This window comes from Lutjanus erythropterus, chromosome 6 (assembly GCF_056507025.1).
Source record: "Lutjanus erythropterus isolate fLutEry1 chromosome 6, fLutEry1.hap2, whole genome shotgun sequence".
NCBI classification, from domain to species: Eukaryota; Metazoa; Chordata; class Actinopteri; order Lutjaniformes; family Lutjanidae; genus Lutjanus; species Lutjanus erythropterus.
In genome coordinates this window covers 11,629,789-11,652,165 of record NC_139322.1, presented here as the reverse complement: position 1 = coordinate 11,652,165, position 22,377 = coordinate 11,629,789, and the positions used below count along the sequence as shown (strand labels likewise).

At 40.1% G+C, this 22,377-nt stretch overlaps 1 protein-coding gene across 5 annotated transcripts in view; it reads right to left on the bottom strand.

Annotated features, from left to right (window-relative positions):
* Nucleotides 1-22,377, bottom strand: part of LOC146324943 (synaptotagmin-2-like) — a 91,962-nt gene that overhangs the window by 26,088 nt on the left and 43,497 nt on the right. For 4 of the 5 annotated variants that reach the window (XM_084720603.1, XM_084720602.1, XM_084720607.1 and 1 more), the window contains one exon: nt 18,465-18,530. The gene's annotated coding sequence lies outside the window, so the exon portion shown is untranslated. Of the gene's footprint in view, nt 1-9,566; nt 9,755-18,464; nt 18,531-22,377 lie in introns of those variants that run through there. The other variant, XM_084720606.1, reaches the window with a different exon arrangement.

Sequence of the window (22,377 nt, the reverse complement as noted above, 5' to 3'; positions counted from 1 at the left end):
CACTGAAGGATGAGATACTGAGTGCGACTTGGACCAAGCCAAACCTGAGAATAATTAGTTTTAAAAGAAGAAAAATTCATTATAATAACAGAACTACTGAAATGACCATTTCTGCTATTATTCATTCAATGAACTCGTGACTGATAAAACTTTTACAAAATGCTCTGCATTCTTCACCTCAGTGTAAATGGAAATATTGAGCTGAGAGCTGCTGTTGATCAACCCTTTCTCCTAGCAATTATGTTCGCATATTACTAAACTGTTTTCATAATTTTGTATTAGTGACAGTGTAATTCCTGCCTGGATTATATGTTCAGAGACAAAGTTTCTTTAAGTGAATGAAATGGTACATATTTAAAATGCAATGGAGTTGTGAGACAGTGGTTGGGGTTGATGGGAGGCGTACAAAGTGTAGGACTGCGACACCACAGTCTGGGGTTTGTGTCCAGAGTCCTGCAACAGAAGCACTTTGGTGAAGGTAAGAAAATATCATTTTGGTTAGGGTTAAGCACTTTGGTTCAAGTAAGGAACAATCATGATTTTCATTAGGGGTAGATTATGATTTCAAATAAATTAATAAAAAATCGTATGTTTAACGTCACTGCTGACTTTTGAATAATTTTCTAGTCACTATGACTGGATAGTCTATTGCAAGATTATATATTGTGGCAGAAAACAAATAAAATATGTTATCAGTAAAGGTTTTACTGATATGTTCAGTATCACCTACGGCTGTAATGATACACCAAAACTCAAGGTTGGGTACTACTATAATAAAAAGTCTACAATATGATATTTAAAGCAGAAAAAAGACAACTTGAAAAAATGTCCTTTATTAAATAAGAAATATGATGCACACAGCATTTTTATGTTTGTAAATTTGTTTATCCATTTTTGTTCATATATAATTTATTTCTTTTAACTTAAAGTGCTTCTGCTTTCCTTCTTTAATGAAGGAAAATAAAAGTAGCCACCCATGACCTCAGCATGTGAAAAAAAAAAATGGGCATGAATCAGGGCATGAATTTCATGGAGGCTGTGAAAGCCACGGCCGCTGTGACCCCTTACTTTGACCTTATGCCCCTCAAAAAAAAAAAAAAAGAAAACAAAGAAACTGCCCTGAGGCGGCATCAAGTGAAACACTGAAATATAATAAAATAATAGCTGACACAGTGGAATAAGAACTGTTACGAGTCAAATGAGTATAATAGCCTAATGTTTGTAACATTGTTAACAAACGTGACGTTAGTCCCAGTCCTCTCACAAAATAAAATATATATTTTTCTTGAAATATTGCAGTATTTGACATATTGTCACGCCCCTAGTGTAAACATTTTGACGAATTGCCAAGAGCATTAATTAACAACATTTTCTCATTATGTTAATAGAAAGCGTGAGTCATTTGGCATTAGGTTTCCCTTAAAGCATATTTGCTGATGGAAACTAGTTGTATATAAATATAATTTCTGAGAGACAAAGCTGCACTGAGTCTACAGCATCAGTCCATTCACATTATTGTCTTTATAGCTGCTGCTAGTTACATCTCTCCATGGTTTTCCCTGGCTTTTATTGCTATTTTGAACCACGCTCCATAACAGTACCTCTCCTTCATCACTTGTGCACATAATGTCCGTGTACAGTCCTACCGCTGAACAGATCTCAGCTGGCATGTACACTCAGATAAACACCGAGTGTGTGGCAGAGACAGATTTCTGTAAGGTCGCTTACCGTAGTTGCAGAAACACTCCCCTCTTTTGTCATTTCATGGTCGGGAGCCAAGAGACTGACAAAAGCTCTGGCAAATCCAAAAACACAGCATATGGTGGGAAACATGTGCCAGAGCCAGTTTCTGAAACTCCTGACCAAGAGCCCTCAAGTCTCCTGCTGCAAAACATCAATGGGAAACTGCCAAACATCTGTCAGGATGCTGAGATGTGACTGAACAGTAATTAAGCCGCTAAATTCAACAAGGCACAGACTTCAATTATCAGTAAAACCTTGTCAACCGCCTCTCTAGTGTGTAGGATTTAGTGGCATCTAGTGGTGAGCTTGCGGGTTGAAAATACCTGGCGTCACGCTCCGCTTCTCGTACAAAGGCTGTGAACCTCATGAAAAATGGCGTATCTAGAGCCAGAGTTTGGTTTGTTCATACTGGGCTACTGTTGCAACATGGCGGCCTACAAGGAAGAGGAACAACGTCTTCTGTAGATATTTATAGCTCATTTTAAAGTAACGAACACATGATTTTTTTGTTCAAGCAACTGTAAACTAATAACATACTAATGAATATTATATTCCATTAATTAACCTTTTCTTCGTCCTACCAATCAGGTCTGTGTAACCTTGGTGTAATCTCTGATCAATCCATGAGCTTCAATATTTACATTATTGCTTCTTTCATCTAAAAATCAAAGCCATACTTAAGTCTCTTATACCAAGAAATGAATTGGAGATGCTAATACAAGGATCACATTCTTAACTCGCTGACTGATGGTCACATATTCCACCGATTTTAACCTCTTTGCACCGGCTTCCACTCAGGGTTTTCTAAGTGTTCCTTGGACACATTTCAAGACTCAGGGACATCAATCTTTCCAAACCAGCCGAGGAAGTGGTAGACCAGCAACTTCTGAGTGTGGTTGCTTTGGAGAGAGCGCTATTTGTCTTCTATAACGTCAGTTTCCCATTTGAAAAGGCTGTGAAAATAATCTAAAATATCGCACACTTAAACTTAAATTGATTTTTTAGGTGGGCCTTTTTTAAGTGGCTAAAATATGTTTTGCTGCTGACACTGTCCACAGATTCCTTCACCAGCGCTCCTGCGGCTTCTCTAAACTGGGGTAATGCAGACCCCATATACTGTAGGTAATACACAGAGTATTGATGCATATCTCACACCGCCACCACTTCAAATAATCTGAGCCGAGGTGTGTAAGAAGCAGCCTACGTTACTTTTAAAACAGCTTTTACAAATCAGTCTTAAAGGCATTTTTCACTGGTGCCAAACTCACTGTTTGATTTTCAAAACAAACCACATTTTTTCCTCCCAAGATGATAAAAAAATTGGGGTCAGCATTGTGGTAAAAAAACATTTTAGTGTTCTCAGTGCCAACAACCAACAGAGTGAATGACATTTACAGATTCACTCAGCAACTGATCTGCAGCACAGTCAGCAGAACTGCTTACCAAACCGTCCAGAACAGGACATTTACGGAGGTATCAGACCCTTGTGTTTTAGCCTCGGGGCTGCACAAACACTCTGAATGCAAACATGTGCATACAAGCATCCACTAAAAAAGGCTGTGACTATCGATCAGAGGTGTCAACATGGCAATTACACCTTTACGTCGACAAAAAGCACGAGTGTCAGGAAATCCTGCTGGCGCCACTGCTGATCTGAGAGGAGAGACTGAGATAAGGATGTCAAAAAGCCTCACACATCATCTTACTGAAGAGAATTAGAGAAAAGCCTCTCCCTCATATATCTCATTGTGAGCTGACCCAAAAGGGCTGTCCAGAGAGGCTCATTTACAACCCTGCTTGTGTAGATAAAACAATGCTTATTCTCACCTGCAGCTGAATGTGACTCAGCTATTATCAGGAGGGATCCTTGAAAAGGAGGTGGGAGGCGCCAGGGTTTGAATGCTGAGTGAGGAGCTGCAGGGATCATTTACAGCCAGTTGCCATACATCCTCCCTCTCCCCCTCAGCACAGCCCCTTTCCCCGTCCCCTGATAGGTCGATTAATCATTCTGTCACGGAGATAGTGACCCAATCTGCATGTAAGGATGTGTGGAGGAAATGTGAAAGAGGAGAGGGCTTCTGCAGCACTGCAGATAGGCCACAGCTAACGACACTTGTTTTAAAAAGGAAAATATGTAGAGAGTTGGACTGCAACTAAAAAATCTCCTTGCAAGTTAGGGAATCATCCATTTTGATTGCTTTAACATTCTATAAAATATTCTAATTTGCTTTATAGTGGGGAGTCAGAATAGAAGATTGACTCCATTCTCACATTTTTCCATTAAATATTAAGATACAACCAGTAACCAGTTAGCTTAGCTTGACGAAAAGTCAAGAAACAGCTAGCTTGGCTTTGTCCGAAGTTCATAAATAAATCTACTAAACAGCACCTGAAAAGCTGAAAACCAATTAACACGTTAAATCTTGTTTGATTCTGTACAAAAACAGATGTGTGAAAATGACAATTTAATGTGGTTTGTGCACCACACTATTTCTATGTCTTCTTCAGTTGCAAGGCAACCAGCAGAGACTCCAGGAAGTTGCTGGTCCCAGCCAGGAAATGGTCTGGCACATAATCCTCGAAAACCGATGATTAGTCATCAACTGATTAGGGATGAGTCATTGTTAAACATTGTTTTTGTACCGACTTAACAAATGAGATAAAATATTGTATCTTGTGCTGGTTGGTGGATTTTGTTACTGTTGGACAGAGAGATGCTCGCTGATTCCTCCTGTCTCCAGTCTTTGTGCTAAACTAAGCGAACCAGCGGCTGGCAGTGGGGCAAAGTAACTAAGTACATTTACTCACGTTCAGTACTGAACTTAAATATACAATATGTACCTGCTGCAGGTAAGGGTCTCTCTCACATTAAAACAATGACAAAAGATGTAGTTTGATGTCAATGTGAAGTAGTGTGGGATCATGGGAGATGTTGTCTTCACAGTTAAACAACATAACTCAACAAAATATTTGACATATGTCTAGAGCTTTTTGACATTTTAAGGTCAAAATGTTACATATTATAGCTTTAAGTACAAACTTGAGGTACTTGTACTTTACGTGAGTATTCCCACACTACTACATTTTACTAGTTACTTTTCAGATTTTAGTTTTTTATATCCTTCTTGTCCAGTGAAAATCATGTCTCTCCACAATGGTTGATTTTGAATGTGAATTTTTGTGGGGAAAACCCTGAGTAGTTCACCTTTAAACGCCCTTTTGGATTAGCTGGAAAAAGCATTGCCACAAAGTTGACAAAAGGGCTGGTTTTGTGACATCATGATGTCACAAAAAGACTAATTAGAGATCTGTGGTTTTCACCGGACAGCAACACTACAAACATATGATGATCTTATATACTATGATGAATTGCTGTAGATTAAACTACTCAACAGCATACAAACTAGTTACAATACATACAAACCACACACACATTAATTTAGCATTAATATTAATCTGAAAACATTTGTGATAGTAAAACACTGACAGGGAGCATTTTACTGCACAATGAGTACTTTTACTTTTCATACGTGAAGTAAATTTTGCTGATGATACTTACATTCTTCTATTTAAGTCTTGCATACAGGAATTTTGGTATTAGTCGAGTATTTTCATAATAATTCATAAGGATCTGAATACTTCTTCCACCACCGGCTGCTGGTAGTATAGACATGAGAGTGGTATCGATTTTTTCATCCAGCTCTCTTTCCAGAAAGCAAGCAAGTGTATTTCCCCACATGTCAAACTATATATTTCTGACTTCATAAAGAGAAAATCTCATTGTAAATTCAAAGGTTTTGCTGTAACATTGTAGGCGTTACATAAAACATCTCCAGTATGATGAAACACATTGAAAATAATTTCACTGATTCTCTACAGCAAAGTGTTGCCCTGCTCTGTTATGCTCTCTGTGACCATCACAAATCCTTTCCTCCAAGAGGCGGTGGGTGAAGGAAAAAAAAAAAACGCTGCTCGAGGTCTCACAACAAAAATTGCCATGTTTTTCTCCCTCTAAAGATTAAAGAGTGGTGAAAATGCCCCGTCAGCGCAGCAGGATGCTGCGACTAGTGACAGTGCCTGACCGTTTAACACTGACGCTCTCTGCCATCGCCTGCCAGCAACACACCATCAAATGGGCCTGGGCTGAGGCCAGGACTGGGAAGACTCAGCTCTCACCTGGAGTGAGAAGCTGACAGCGGCTGAGCAATCGCAGTGATAGTTAATGTGCTAATGTGTCAGGGGCAAAATCACTGACTCATTCTCACAGTCCAAAGGTTGGTCATTTTGAACATATTTCTGCTTGAAAAATACTTTAAAGGGATGGTTTAAATTATTTGAAGTGATGATGAGGCACTTATTGATAGTCAGTGTATTACCTACAGTAGATGGTGATCTGCATGCCCTCAGTTTGGGGAAGCAGCAGGAGTACAAGTGGATGACGCTAAGGGTCAGCGGCATAACGTATTTTAGCCTCTTTAAAAAAAAGGCTCATCTTTAAAAAATCAATATCAGTTTAAGTGTATGCCATATTTAGAATATTTCCACTGGGGCGCCAGGGGTGTAAATATAGACAGTACAGATAGTGCAGTTGCACTGGCGCCTATGGGATGTGGGGGGCCCTTAGAGAGAGTGGGCGGAGAGCAGCCCCTTGAAAATGATTCATATGACCACCTCAGAAATGCACCTGTGCTCAAAGAACTCACATTTTATTAAAAAATTCTACTTTTTGCTCTATATGTCTTCCAAAAGGCAAATCCATCTCTGTCATGATTTTCTCTCTTTGTTTTTTTTTTTTAGGTAAAATAGTCAGTAGCAATCTATAACACACTTCAAAATCATATGCTTATTTCACATAAACTATAAAAGCTATGACTAAAAAATATTCAACTAAATGAATAATTTCTATTTTTCTTTGGTATTTTTGTCATAAATACATATGTAATGGTGATTGCTGAGTTATATGTTGATATTGTCCAATTGCAAGTCTGTGGGATAATTTGATGAGACGATACATAAATGGTTTAGTTATTGTTTTTTAGATGCAAAATCTGTCCACACTTACAAGCTGAGCACTGCAGCAATGCATCAACATCCGTGGTGTGTCAACAGCCATGCTGCAGGCAGCGTTAGGAGAGCAACGTGTGTGTGGTAACTAGTGTGCACTGGGACCAATCATAACTACCTTAGACCACTGGCTTTACCTCGCTGTCAGACAGCCTTTTCCAGCAGGAAACCACCGCTACATTAGTCTTGCATAGCATGACCCTTCGCCACAGCACTCAGCGCTAGAGAAAGGTCTGGCTCCAACACATGCACATTCTGCTTTAGGGGAATGAATGCCCTGCCTTGTATGCATTTCTTTAAACCAATCACAAACGTCTTGGGCGGCACTAAGCCCAGGATGCAATGACGACGCTGCTGCAAAATTTTGTCAAGGCAGAACTTGTTTTGGTGGAACATTTGCACATCAGGAGGCAACGTCTGGCATTAAAATGACTACATCACTGCAAAAGAAAAGGTTACAGCTGCTAGCTTAATGTTTAGACCATCAGGTTTCAATGTGTACATTGCAGCTTGGTGGTTTTTCTTGTTTCCCAGGGACTTTGAAAGCGCAGATATTGTCACCACTATGGTGAGTCAGACTACTGTTACATAAACCAAAGTTTGCTCTCTCTTGCTCACCCAGACTCCACTGGCAAAATCAATCATTTTACCTCACAGAAGACAAGAGTTGCTGGTCTACTGCTGCCTTGACCGCTTAGTTTCTTTGTGTTATTGTGTGACTTTGGTGAATCAATACCAACCCTTTAAAACACACAAATCACGCAATAACACAAACTGACTGATCATGGCAGCAACAGACCAGTTACTCCCATGTTCTGCGACATAAAATTACTAATTTCAAGTCTAGCTGAGCAAAAGATAATGATATTTGTCTTATGCAATGATGATTTCCCATTTGAAAATGCTGCCTGACGGTTAGATTAAGCTATGAAAATATTCTAAATATGGCACACACTTAAACTGATATTGATTTTTCTGAGATGGGCCTTTGTTTAAGGCCGTCCACAGTTGTACATTACTCAGCGTCCGTGCAGGTGCTCTTCTTTGCTTTTCCAAACTACCTCATACAACAACACTTCAAATAATCCGAACTATCCCTTTAAAATATAATCAGAAAAGATATATTTCAACCTAATGATGCAGCAGGAAGTATGAAACCAAGGGTGATGTGGGTGCAAGAGGGCACACCCACCCACTCAAGCAACACACTCTAGGAAGCTACACATTTAGAATAAGCCTCTTTTATTTTCTCCTCTTTGAGCAGTTCCAGCATCCGGGCACCAGCTGCCTTCTTGGAGGGAGCCAACAGAAAAAAAAAAAAAAAGCAATAAGATTGGTGAACTTCAAAGCGTCCTCTCATTTTTCTGGTTATGTATGAGAGACTCGGAGAGTATTTCTCAGTGTGAGAGCCAATGGGAGCGGCCGCCTGAGGTACGGACTTAATGAGCCTGCCTGAATGTTTTAGAGCCTGACAAAAAAAGAACCGTCAGGAGCATGCTCAGTATCAAACAGTCTCCTCCTGCACTCAGGATATTGCAGGAGTACAGTAAACACGGACGCAGGTAGAGTGGATACCCAGCTGTATATACATATAATATGATCCTGCACATCCTCCACACTGTTTGTTTACTACACTCATGAAACCTGAGTGATCATGTGACCACTTCAAACACAAGTCATTGACTGCCTCTGATAATTAGACTGTACCAGAATAAACCTGGTTTATTTTTCAGGATGTTACTTTGGGACACGAAGAGAGAAGAATAAATAATTCTCTTTGTGAGAACTGTGTTATATTTGGATTTGTTTTGGTTCACACTGGACTAAAAACCTCAGGCTCTCAATAACACTTCAAAAATAATACCCAAATCTATTCATAGTCTGTTTTAATGAATTGGAATTAAATTGGATGTAATAAAAACTCTGTTGTGCTAATCATGCAGACCTTGCAAGAGTCAGCATTAACAGAAAGTAAGAGGTACAATCAGAGCCCATGATAGGTTTTGTCCTTGGTGCTGTCACCTCGGTGCTGCCTGTGCTATATGTCCCATGAGAGACAGCAGAAAAAAAGAGCATCCTGCAGCACTTTATAAAATCCCCACCCTCTCCACTCTCTGTACTCCTCAGCACAACTGTCAGCCTCCTTTTATGTCTGACTAAAGATAAAAGAGCACCGTGCCTTGTGTCTTCTGTTAAATTTTGGATACAATACAGTAACCTGAGGTATCTTGGTGGATTTTTTTTTGGCTCCACATGTTTGTTTCTCAGTGTTTCAGGGAGGGTCGCGCGAGAGGTGGTGGTGTGGCTACAGCATCTGTCAGCAGGGCAGCCTCCTGGACACTCTCCAGGAAAAGAGGTACTACACCCACCAGGCAAGCTAAATGAGGCATGATCAATGAGAATAATCTACATCCAGAGCTGCACCCCCACCTCTCTTCTAAAAAAAAAAAAACACACGGTGCCCCTGATGTGGAACCATAACAGATTGCACACAAATTGCATGAAGATCCATAGCCGGATCCGGGGGCAGATCAGGACCCGGAGGATGTTCAGTATTCCCTTCACGACGGCGAACGAATTAAAGTTTGGGAGCACATGCATCAGGAAGTAACATGCACACAGCAGCACCTGCATCATGGTAAAAGCAGCAAATAGGAAAGTCACAAACAGCAGCCTTAAAACGCCTTTAACTCCATCCCAGATTCCCTCAAAGGATGTGTTCAAGCACTGCTGAGAAGAGAGTTGAAATACACCCTTACCAGCACTACCGTAATTCCGTAATCCTGTTCTCCACAACAGGCTAACCCATTCACCAAAGAGGCACTTAGGGTTAATGTTACAATGCCTTAATAACGTCCCTCGACCGCTCTCCCATCAGCACCAGAAACTGCAGTCCTCTTCGCACTGTTTCCACTGCAGCACTACTTGTTCTCCCACACACACACACTCACATTCACACACACGCTCACTCATTCTCTCGGTGACTACCCCCACCTCTGTTTCTCTCAATCCCCTCCTCCTCCTCCTCCTCCTCCTCCCTCCACTCTTTCTATCTCTGTCACTGAAAGGATCCCCCTCCCCTCCCCTTTTTCCCCCTTCGCTTTCCTCTCCATCTTCCATCTCTCTCCCGTCCACTCTGGCTCTCACTACTCAGCTGGCTGATTTGCGATGCTGCTCACAAGGTGCTGTATGCAGCAATATGTGCCCCCGGTCCAACACATGAGGGCAATCCAAAAGCAACCGTGTGCTCTTACACTGTCCGACCCCACACCCCTCCGAGCACCGCTGCTTTGCTTGGGTGTGGGGGGGGGTGGAGGGACTACAGATATGTTCCTGAGCTCACGAGGCTGCAACTGCATGACAAAAAAGAGTGGATGTAAATAAATAAATGGGGGGGGAAATGACATACTGTAGATGAGACCTCTAGATAATAGGACGAAGACAAGCTTGTCATTTGCAGTGTGCTTACCGCAGCAGTAGTCTGCTGCTGAGTCTCTTTCGCTCTTGCAATCTCCATCCATTTATCTGAATTATGTCTTTGGACTTGCACCACTCCCACTGTCATCAAGGAAGATTTTAATCCTACGACAATGGCACAGAGACTGGCAGGGTGCGTACGAGCTTGTACCAACCTGTGAGTTATTTGTATGATTTAAAAACATTTTTGTCTTTGTCACACTGTTTTATAAGAGCACTTGAAACTTACTAATGAGAAGTCTGAGTGTAAAAAAAAATCACAGTTCAAATACTTGCTTAATCATCAGCTATACACTCTTAGAAATAACGGTTCCAAAAGGGCTCTTCCTGAAGGGCTTGGGTTCTAACAAGAACAATTTGCTCCTTGAAGAAAAGGCTCATCAAGGGGTCTTTGTAAGACCATGGGTTCCATTTCAAACCCTTTTCATCCAAAGAACGCTTTTTGGAAGGAAAAAGTCATCAAGGGTTCTTTGTACCATAATATAAAAGGGTTGTTGGTAGAACCCCCTAGGATTCTAGATAAAACCCTTGGAATATAAAAGTGTTCTTGATAGAACTCTGTGAGTGTGTTCTAGATAAGACTCTTGTGATATGAAAGGATTCTCAGTAGAACCCTGTGAGTGTGTTCGGGATAAAACCCTTGGACTATAAACAGGTTCTCAATAGAACCCCCGGAATGAGCTTGAGATAAAACACTTCAAATATAAAAATGTTTCTGGTAGAACCCCTTGGTTGGGATCTTGATAGAACCTTTGGAATACGAAAGGGTTCTCTATAGAAGCTGCTGGGTTCATTCCTGTAAGGACAGGTTCCCGATCGAAACCCCAGAGAGGGTTCTGGGCAGAACCATTACACAATAGAAGGCTTCTTTATAGAACCTCTCATAGGAAATTCGGGATGAAACCTTTCACAGATGGTTCTAGGTATGACCGTTTACGTTAAGCTCTCTGATAGGGTTCAGAGTGGAAACCTTATAAAAGGTTCTACCAGCAACCAAAAAGGGTTCTCCTATGGGGACAAGCTAAAGAACCCTATATGGTTGTAGGTTGTCATCTTTATTTCTCAGAGCGGACCACCCAGCCCCCTTTTTCCTTACTGTAGGCACATTACTGTGTAAATCAGCTTGTTTAATGACAAGCTGTGACGCACTCTTTTCGCTTAACACCAACGCTGAACCAGACAGTTTGGAGCCCTTCGGGTATTACCGTGTGTCACCGAGAATTATCATCGTCCCCTAAGTGAATCACCCTCCTCATTGGCCAGCAATGAGCACTTGAACAAGAAATCAATAAAGTCTCAATCAGTGAAAATGGAAGGGAGAGACGGAGAGATGGCTTTTTGTAATTTCAAAACACACAACCGGAGAGAGTGGAATGTAATTTGTTCCCCCGTCTGTGGCGATGCCATTTCTCAGCGCTGGGTTGAGGCATTAATGTATAGTTGCTGGTTTGGGATTAGAAGTGATCTGGTAATTATAGAGGAGGTGAAGCTGCCATAATAATACTCACATTAAGAAACATGACACAAGCACAGCTCTGTACATTTAGTACAAATCCCAGGAAAACATAAAATACCAGAAATATGTGCTGCAATACTTTCCTACTTCCCTACTCTGTCTGTGGCACCAAGCTCATTTCCTCTTGCTTAAAACAAAGAATGGTCACATATATATACATATAGGTGCATTAAAAAAAGCTGTCTCATTTCCTGAAAAAGTTGGGCATTGTAGTTTTTTGGCAAACACTACCAGGGGTGGGGTGGGAAATCGATTCTTAAATGCATCCCAATTCTTTCTTGAAAGATCACAAATCTATGCAGAGAAGTCAGTGATATAAACCCTGATGCTTTTTTGAGCATATGGCCGAGCATGAGGGACTGCAGATGGATACAAGCCAACCAAAACTTTGGCTCAAAAGCAAGTGTACGGAAGCATTTTGGCTTCTATGAAGTTGAAGGGAAAAGCGACCTGGACAAGAGCCACTACCACTGCATGCAAGTTGTGTTTAACTAAAGTTAATTATGGATCATTATAAATATGCTGTTTTAAAACTAGATAATAGTGACATAAACAATGCGATGAAATAATGAAATAATGTACTGCATCAATAATTGTTTTAAAAATGCTTCACAGCCCTCTGAGTCAGAATCGAATCATGAGGTGCAGAGAGATTCCCATCCCCAAACATTATTCAAACTGGAGTAAACGGTGCATTTATAGAGGACTATTTTCTGCTGCAGATTGACACACATTTGGTTCAAGTATTTAACTGCACCTGGACAGTGTGCGTAGGACTGACTCAAACAGACAGTGCCCACATTCATCGTAATGAGGGAGCATGTCACCTATTACAACAGTGCGGCTCTCTGATTTGTTTTTAATAGTTTTTTTTTTTTTTGGCAAATATGGTGGTCTACATCACAGAGGAATAAGCTGAATTAGGCTTTGACAGCGTTTGTGTGCACCTATTTTTGTTTTTATTTTCATTTTACGGAGTGCGAGCCAGGAGATATCCTGACAAGAGTCGTCTAGTTGCACACATCAACAAAATATCAGCCAATGTCTTAAAATAAAGTAGATGTTTGTAGCAAAAGGAGACAATCAACACAACTTTGCTTTTCAATCATTAGAGTGTATAACACAGAGAGAACAGAGGCATTTCTTTTACAATAAACAAAACACTATGAGGATTGAAAATCAACCTTGATGTGGCCGTCGCCATCCTGGGTTTTTAGGCAAGAGGCTGGATTTGGGGAGGATTCATTGTTACACCTTTGTCTTGTTTGGCTCTGATTGGGATCCCACGGACACGATGTGGTAGCGACTTGTCAATCACAAGGTTGTCATGCCCTAAACATACCCTACTTTATCATCTATTTTACTCTAAGTGGGATCATAATTGACATCAAGCTGTGTAGAAGAAGACTTGAAACTAGCGCCTGAAACTATAAACTCATTAGGAAACTGCAGAAGTGATAAATCAAGTGAGAGGTAAGGTCGTTTTCATATTAGCTTACACACTTTTTGCCCCTGCAGGCCATTAGATAGAATGCAGGAGTGCATCTCTCAGTCCCTAAAAGACACAAAATACTCAGTGCTCCTTGATAAAGAGTTCAAAACACAACCGAAAACAGTCTCTCCCCATTTGAAGAAAGAAAATACAAGAACTGTGGTTATCAGACCAGTACAATGATGTAAGTCAGGTTATACACACAGTCACAGTCAGACCAGCAGCAACAACCAGCCCTCTGGAAACTGGTCACTTGAGGTGTTCTTACTTGATTTGTCTTGAGGTGAATGGAGCTGACCCAGGGACAAAGCTGCCCGAGCTGGGCAACAGCACTTTTGTTACAAGGGATTAATTTACAACACAAAGAAATAGAAAATATCACCTTTAAGATTGCAGAGATACAAACAAACCTGGAATGTGGCTGTTTCAGCTCTGCATATCCCCGCCTCCATATTGTTTTGCGGAGGGTGAAAGTAAAATGTCAGCCTTCCACTGAGATTTGGACTAAATAAAGCAGCCCAGTAGTTTATATTCCCTCCTCATCAACAATCTGGTGTGACATTTAGGCCTTGCTATTGAATCTATGAAAGCGTCAATCCACACTGTACGAGCTATCTTACAGCCCAGTGCCCTGAAACCCTGGCAGGTCTGATTCAGTGTCTGAGTGGGAACAGGATATTGATCCAAACAAGATTCATAGCATGCTGGGCAAACCCATGGTGAGCGACGCTGGCACCTCTCCCATGTGACATGAAACACTGAAGCATAAATAATGATTTGTAGCAGCAGATGACAGATACGAATGGTCTTATCATAGTTTTATACCGCCGACTACTGCTGCCACCGACAGCAGACACCACATGCGCTAATAATCGAGTCATCATCAGCATGATTTCATTGAGTAAAAAGAAAAAGCTCCATCAGACCTCACTTTGAACTAAACAGGCCAAGTCTCCAGAGAGATTCAGTGCAACTTAGAATACATATTTAATAAGGCGTGCGTGTTGTGCAGACTAACTGCATGGAGCTTACAGCTGTGTAGGAAAGCCAGTCAATGACTATGGGAAACCATTAAAATGCAGCCTTTTCTACAACATCACATGTAACACCATGTGTTTTTCTGTGCAAGGATTTAAGCCACACGGTTGTGTTTTAACAAGGATTTCAGAGACAGATGAGATATTTCACAGAAGAACACAGGAAGAACGACAGAAAAAAAAACGGCTGTGATGCTTCTTTTCTACGGCAGTGACACAAGAACAAAAAACATTTGCATAAAAAAGATACCGACCACATGCGCCAACATACGACAGCATCTAGAGTTTCTTTTTTTATCAAGTGAAGTCTCAAGATATACGTCTGCCGTGGCTTGTAAACAAGAGGCAGGGAAGCATAGATGTCGCTCCCCCGATCTCCAGATCTTTGTAGTGAATGCTGCCTTCATGCATGCGTGGAAATGTAACACTGTGGCAGGCAGTCAGGGATTAGATCTGGCTCTGTGTCTGTGCTGCTGGGGTCTGTTGGTGCAGATGTGAGGAGGTGCGACAATGCAATACTTTGCGTTTCATTGCGTTGGTCCATTTTAGATCTGGCAGAGTGAAAGGGAAACAAGTCTGTAATGTGTACTGCTACAATTCGTGTTATTGCCACTGATTGAACATTGAAGGGATACTGAAGGTAAAAACAACAATTTAGGACAAATTTTGAGATCATATCTCTTTCAATAACAACTGTAGTTTCATAGATTGTAATCTAACTGTTTATATTCTACATCATAAGAGTCAAGATGGAGGCACACATGGACGCAGCGGCTTTGTGCCCCTCTCACTAAAGTCTTGGAGCAATATTTTCCTGCTCGTCACTTTAGATCACTGACTCAGAGCAATATTTCTACACATTACATGTCAGTCAACACCTCAACATCAACCAATATCTGTCACACCACATCTTACATGTATATATAAATGCTTTTACAACTTTGTTAGTTGTAATTTTGTAGCTCATTTTATTTTAAATTTATTTTACAGTTCTTATATTTTGTACTTTTTATCACTGAGAGATTAACTCATAGCTGTCATATTCGTTCTTTACTCCTTGTGAATATGCATAGGGCTTAAATACAAATCCACCATCTAAAATTGATGCAATTGCAATTTCATTTTACTTGTGTGATGACAATAAAGTCATTAAATTTATAACACCAAGAGTACCATAAAATAGTTTCTTCAGCAATAATGAAGGCAATATTCTTATATATATATATATATTTATTTATTTATTTTTTTTTTTTTACTGGTTCCAGCTACTAAAATGTGACAATTTGGTACATTTCCCTGCCTTACATTAAAGTAAGTAAAGTAAAGTGTAAAGTAACAGTTTTGGACTGTTGGAAGATCAGCCAGATGAATAATCAAGAAAATAATTGGCAATGTACTCTGGTAATTAATCACCCTTGTTGCGAACAAACCATTTTTCTTAAACTAAAGTTGTGTACAAAGCCATCTCATGTTGTTTTTTAAATAAAAGAGTTCATGATTTGCACTTGTTATGATATTACTTTGAAATATTTTACATAAAATGTCAAAAATAGAAATGTTAAAGTATGTCATGGGAAAAAAAGTATCTACAAAACACTATATACTATGAATATAGACAAAGAGTATTAGGGACAGGCATGAGAAGAAAAAATGAGAGGAGGAAGACTTTTTTTTGTATTCTGAGAATAAAGTCGAAATGTCAAGTGAAGTACCTTTTGGACTTTATTCTGGAAATTGTTTTCTTGACATTTTGACTTTATTCTAATTTTTTATTTCTTATGTCTGGAACTGATGCTGAAAGTGCAACTTTATTCTTGACATTTCGACTTTATTCTCAAAATGCAAATAAAAAAACTTTGAAATATTTGGTTAATTCTTACACCTCTTGCATCATTTTTGGCTGCAGCAGGGAATTCTTTTCAGCAAAAAAGCTGTCAAAAACCCACATTACACTACCTGCTCAGACAAAGTTATCGACTAGACTGGCTGGTGACCGTGAGGGCTTTCACACTGCTCTTAGCCCAGGAGCTAAAACAGTGAATGTTTCATTCTGAGACCAGAAACATGGCTGCAAATGAATGGTAATGTAGGCTACAAACCCGCCGCTGGATATAGATGACTGTCTGCTAACAAGATCCCTGTATATTCCTCAAAGGATAGCAATATGTCAGTGTCATGTTTGCAGCTTATTTTGGCTGGCAAAGTGACCAAAAAAACAGCCAATTTAGGTTTAAAAAGTTTGAATATGAAAATCTTTGTGTTGCGTTCTTATTCATTATTTAAAGTTTCATCCTGACAGAATAGAAGGATTCTTTTTTTGTGTTATTCACCTGCGGTGCCTCGCTCTAAACCAGAGATAAGGATGAATTTATGTATCTTTCTCCACTTGCAGTGGAAAAATATGTCTGTATCACTATGCATTTAAAAGCCACGGCATCTAATGGTGATGCATATTCAGACAACTAATTGTGCACCACCAGTCCCCAGGGTATGAATTCTCATTCAGTAGATGTTGAGCTGATCAATGTTAATAACGATGAAGCTGACACAGGGCAGCGAGGGCTGAATAATGGCAGATGGCCGTAGTAACAGAGCCAGTATAAAAGCTGCAGCGGCCGGTAACCATCCTTCCAGGCGTGGCTATTGTCCGCTGGGGTTTATTAGCTTTCTGTAGCCCCCGAGGCAGTGGAGCTTCCATCACTCATGGAAATGACTCTGATTAATCAGCTGAGTGCTGGAGTGTGCAGGGTATGATGGAGACTGGCGCACAAAGAGCCAATCCTACAGTAAATCATGCTTGTTCACAGTGGGCTGCACCTTCATCCTCACCACGCCTCTGCCACTCACTACACACTGCAGTGGGCTCCCTCCTCCCTGGCACATGCTAAGCTTTTCTAAGAACAGATGGGAGAACGGGGAAAACCCAACACACGACGACTCATGCTGACATCTAGTGGAGTCCAAAACATGTGATTACGCAAGGCCCCGTATCTGTTTACATACACTGTAGTACTGTACTGATTTCATCCTGGGATTTCTCTGAAATCATCGAGTATGAAGTACACTCTTAGAAATAAGGCTTCCACATGGGTTCTTCCTGAAGGGTTGAGGTTCTACACCAAACCATTTGCGTCTGAAGAACCCTTTTTTGAAGCTAAATGGTTTGCTATGGGTTCTTTGTAAGACTTAGAGTTGCATTGAAAGGCCTTGTCATCCAAAGAACCTTTTTTCATTGAGGTTTCATCAAGAGTTTTTGGTACCATAATGTAGAACGGTTTGTTGGACCCTACCAAGTGTGTTCTAGATAAAACCTTTGTAATATAAAAAGGTTCTCCATAGAATCTCCTCAGTGTGTTCTTGAGAAAACCCATCGAGTGTAAAAAAGTTCTCTGTAGAACCCCCTTAGTGGGTTGTAGATAAAATCCTTCCCTCTAGAGAGGGTTCTGGCTTTCTGTAAAACCTGCCCTCGCGGGTTCTGAGTGATACTTTCACTGATGGTTTTAGGTATAACCCTTTATGTTGGGTTCTATGTAGAACCATCTACAAAAGTTCTATACGTAACTTTTATAGAAGGTTCTAACAGAACCCAAAAAGGGTTTTTCTATGGGGACAAACTGAGGAACCCTTTGTGGTTCTTGTTGGCACCTTTATGTCTAAGAGTGTGTAAATAGCTCTATCATGCAGGGGGGATTCATATCTACCAAACTATTAATGATAATCAACAGAATTTTCCTTTCAGGTCAATTAGTGGTTCAGCCTGCAGCTCATCACAGTTTTATATTACTGGACAGTTTCAGAGAGCATCCAGCCGTAGACAGGCCGCCATCTGGGCCGTGCCTTCAGTGGACAGTAAAGGAGCGGAGGCAAGCTGGATTTCTCAAATGACGAGGAATGGGTGATATTTCTGAGAGGGGAGCTGCAGAGGATGGAGGCATCTAACAATGTGCAGTGATCTGTCTCCTCTTAAAGAGGACGGTCACGGCAATGACACTGGACTCCTCTGATGGAGTGGAGTATCTCCTCCTCATCCTCCTCCCCTCAGTTCTCTTTCTATCTCACAACCTTTAAGTTCACACGGTATTGGCTCGGAGCCTCGAGTCATACACATAATATCTCTGCTGGGTAGGATACTTACAGCCAAATCTCGAATCTTGAAGAGTGGCTGGAGGTAATCACAGTGAGGAGCTGTCAGTCTGAAATCCTGAAAGAGAAAGACAACGTAAACTCAGAGAGGCACAGAGATATCTGCATTGTGCTTGTTGGAGTTCTTTCTTGGAGATTTGAAGACAGTTAAACTGGTGCGTATCATTTCAAGATAATACATGGCATTAAAGGAATAGTTCAGATTATCTGAAGTGGGGTTGTATCACATACTTATCTGTGGTCAGTGTATTACTTACAATAGATTGAGGTTGGCACATTCCCACTTTGGAGAAGCACCAGCATAGAAGCTAAGCAATGTAAAGCTGTAGACAACCCCACACAAAATACTCAATATCAGTGTAAGTTTATGGTATATTTTGAACATTTTCACAGATTTACCTCGCCATCAGACTGCCTTTTCTGATGGGAAACCACCGTTATAGAACGACTTTCCAAATCAACCAAACTCCATAGGCAAAATCAGTCATTTTAGCTTGCAGAAGATGGGAGTTACTAAATTGGCTAAATTTGGTAGTTTGTTTCTGTATGTGTGTATTTGGTGAATCCAAACTATCCATTTAAAACACCAAAGTCACACAATAACGCAAACAAATTAACAGATCAAGGCAACGGTAGACCAGCAACTCCTGTCTTCTGCGAGGTAAAATTACGTATTTCGCCTATGGAGTTTGGTTGGTTTGAAGAGAGCGATAGTTGACTTGCATGATGGCAGTTTCCTGTCAGAAATAGCTGTTTGAAGGCAAAGTAAAGAGGTGAAAATATTCTGCATATCGCGTACACTTAACCTGGTGAGGAGGACCATATTTTCAAAACCTTAAACCGGGACCTCAAAGTGTCATCATAGGTATTCTCATTATAGTGGGGGACAATTATTTCAGCACTATCATGTCATATCAAGACCACAGCCGCCATGAATGGTGCGTTTTCATTGCTAGGTAGTTTACAAAAGAATAAATAAGTCTCCTGGAGCTCTTATTAATTTAATTGCAGTGAAAACCAGGACAATTTTGTAGTCAATGTTGAAAACTGGTACATTTTAGTGCTTTACAGATTCAGGGACTCAGGTCAGCCAGCTTGAAATTGTGACAGTCCCGCTGTGGTTGCATACCAAAAATGTTTGCATAGCTTCTGTGTTGGCACTCCTCTCTGTTTTTCCTGACTGTGACCAGCATGTACTACATGTGATACACTGAAAATCAGTACATACCTCATACAACCCCACTTCAAACAAACTGAACTATCCCTTTAAATCACACTCCATGGAAATCAGATGTGATAACCATTCTTGAAAAAAAAATGATGAAATAAGGATTAAAAAAAAACAAATTAAACTTTCAATTTGGACACAACACAACACTGTTACAGCAAAAATCATTTTGAGCCAAGAGAATATTGATAGCTGTCTCCCTCTCACATAAACAAGCTGATATATGCCTGAAGCCAACAGGATGAATGAATTATCACTGACAGCTATCCGTTCCACATTACGGCTCACCAGTTATTGAATTAAATCATTGTCATTAGCAAAGTATCACAGTAATGACTCTCTCTGGCTGTGACTCAACATGCTACACCTAAAACAGCTTTCCGAACCCCCACACAGAGTTCAAACCTGAATTAAAAGGGCTTTGAGCTCACAAAGTAGATTTCTAAAATATAATTCTGAACCGTTCTATTAGCAACATATTCCCACAGTGGTGTTAACCAGCGTGAACCATTCAAGATGAATTCATCAGCCGTTTGTAAATATTTTGACGTACTGAGGTGCTCTATTGACAGAAACAACAGGCAAGTGCTGACAAATGAACAACACCACACTCATGGTTATGTTGGACAGTCTAATCAAACCAACACATTTCCTATCAGCTTCTATCTGTCATCCACTGTAAAAAAAAATAATCAAAAGTTAAAGGTAATATGTGGAATTTTCAGAAAATCCTCATCATTAATGACAGCAGTGGTTGTTAAATGAACTGCACTCAGCATCCTGTTGCTCACTCGTGTGCTTGCACTCTGTAGGGACTAGCATCAGCTAAAACAGCGACATGACACACATGAAACTGAATGTGACTGACCGGCATTAAGGGGGCACAACACTGGCAGCACGAGCAACACCAGAGCAGCTGTTGAATACTAATTTTGCTGTGCGCACACCATGGCGAAAGACAGAGCTTTGAAGCATCTGGTACAGCCCTGTGCCGGTCATTTGTTGAAAAAAAGATTCAAACTCAATTTCCAAGCTACAGTTAGCAAGTGTTGCACATTGTTGGCGGCTCATTGTTGAGCTGAAGAGCAGCAAGGCACTTAGAAGGAGGATGCACGAACATCACATTCATTAGATTTTCTTGGAAAATGCGTCTGGAGTCCTTTGCACAGAAATCAGCCTACAGGCTGTTATGAGAAACGGAGAAAGTCGGGGAAGGTCTCATTTTTTAAGATACATTATATTCTGTCCACACAATGGCAATACAAAGTGATTAACATTGTAAATTGCTCCACATATAGAAATAGGCTTAGTCTTATTCACTTTTTTGTGAAGAGCTGGACAAAACATAGATACACTGCAATGTATGTTAAATATGAAGCTACAGCCTGGAGATGGCTAGCTTAGCTTAGCATAAAGACTTGAAACAGCTGGCCTGGCTTTGTCAGAATAATAAAATAAAGGTAATAAAATAATAAATAAAATGGCCTAACAGCTCCTTGAAGGTTCATTAATTAACACGTCATATATTGTTTGTTTAACCCGTATAAAAACTTAATTACAAAAAGAGTAAAAATGAAAAGTTGTAGTTTTTCTGGGGGTTATTCTTGTTCTGTTTCTTGGCCTTGTTGTAAGATTGCCAGTGGAGATATGTAAGGAATAATGTACAGTAAGTGGGTCATTATAGCAAAATAAACCAAAAAATAAATCACCCTGAAGGGGTAATGACCCGCTCACTGTACATTATCCCACTCACTTTAAAAACAATCCACAATTTGACACGAAATATTGATTCAAAAACTATTTTTTTTATTTAAAAAATATTTTATTGCTACTTCTCAGGCAAAGATCAGAACTGCATCCTTAGCAACAGTTTGTTCTTCATAGCACCAGACTGTTATTCATGCTCTGCTATTCAGAAATGATAGAGCCTAGAATATTAAAGAGCAGAGTGTTAATTAAAACTGTCTCTTTCCCCTTGTTCCAAGTGCTTATGCTAAGAAAAATTAAGCTAATCTTCTCCTGGAGATAGTTTCATAATAACTGTACACATACGAGCGTGGTATTGATCTTCTCACCTATGAACAAGAGAGCAAATAAGAGTTTTTCTCCCAATGCCAAGTATTTCAAGTTACAGTTAATCAGATCTACTGTAAGTCACTTTCTTAGCAGCAAAACATGGTCAGGGACTGCGTCTACTGTGCTAATGAGAGAATTAAAGAATTTCTATGATCAGTCAAATTCTGTCCATGTTCTTCTGCAAACCTTTGAGGATATGCTATTCATGGTCCAATTTACTTCTCCTATTTTTGCAAAACAATCAATTTCATGACTCACTGGACTTAATTGCTTTATTGTAATTGTATCATGAAAGACATCCACAGGGAGAGATAACCAACTTCAATTTCTGCACTTCAGTGGAGTAAAACAGTTCACACAATTTAAATCTGCCATCACAGAACAGCTTTTTTTTTCATCCAGGAATTGTATATATTATATATGCTGAATTCACTTTTCTAAACATACTCAAAAAGCAATTAGAAATGAGAAATGAACTGCTTGAAGTAAATAACACCCTTGAGATCAATCCATCATTTGCACCTGCTGATGCCATAAAATCTATGATGAAAACGAACACTGATAACACACAGAAAGAAATCGTTTTCTTTCCCTCTGGTGA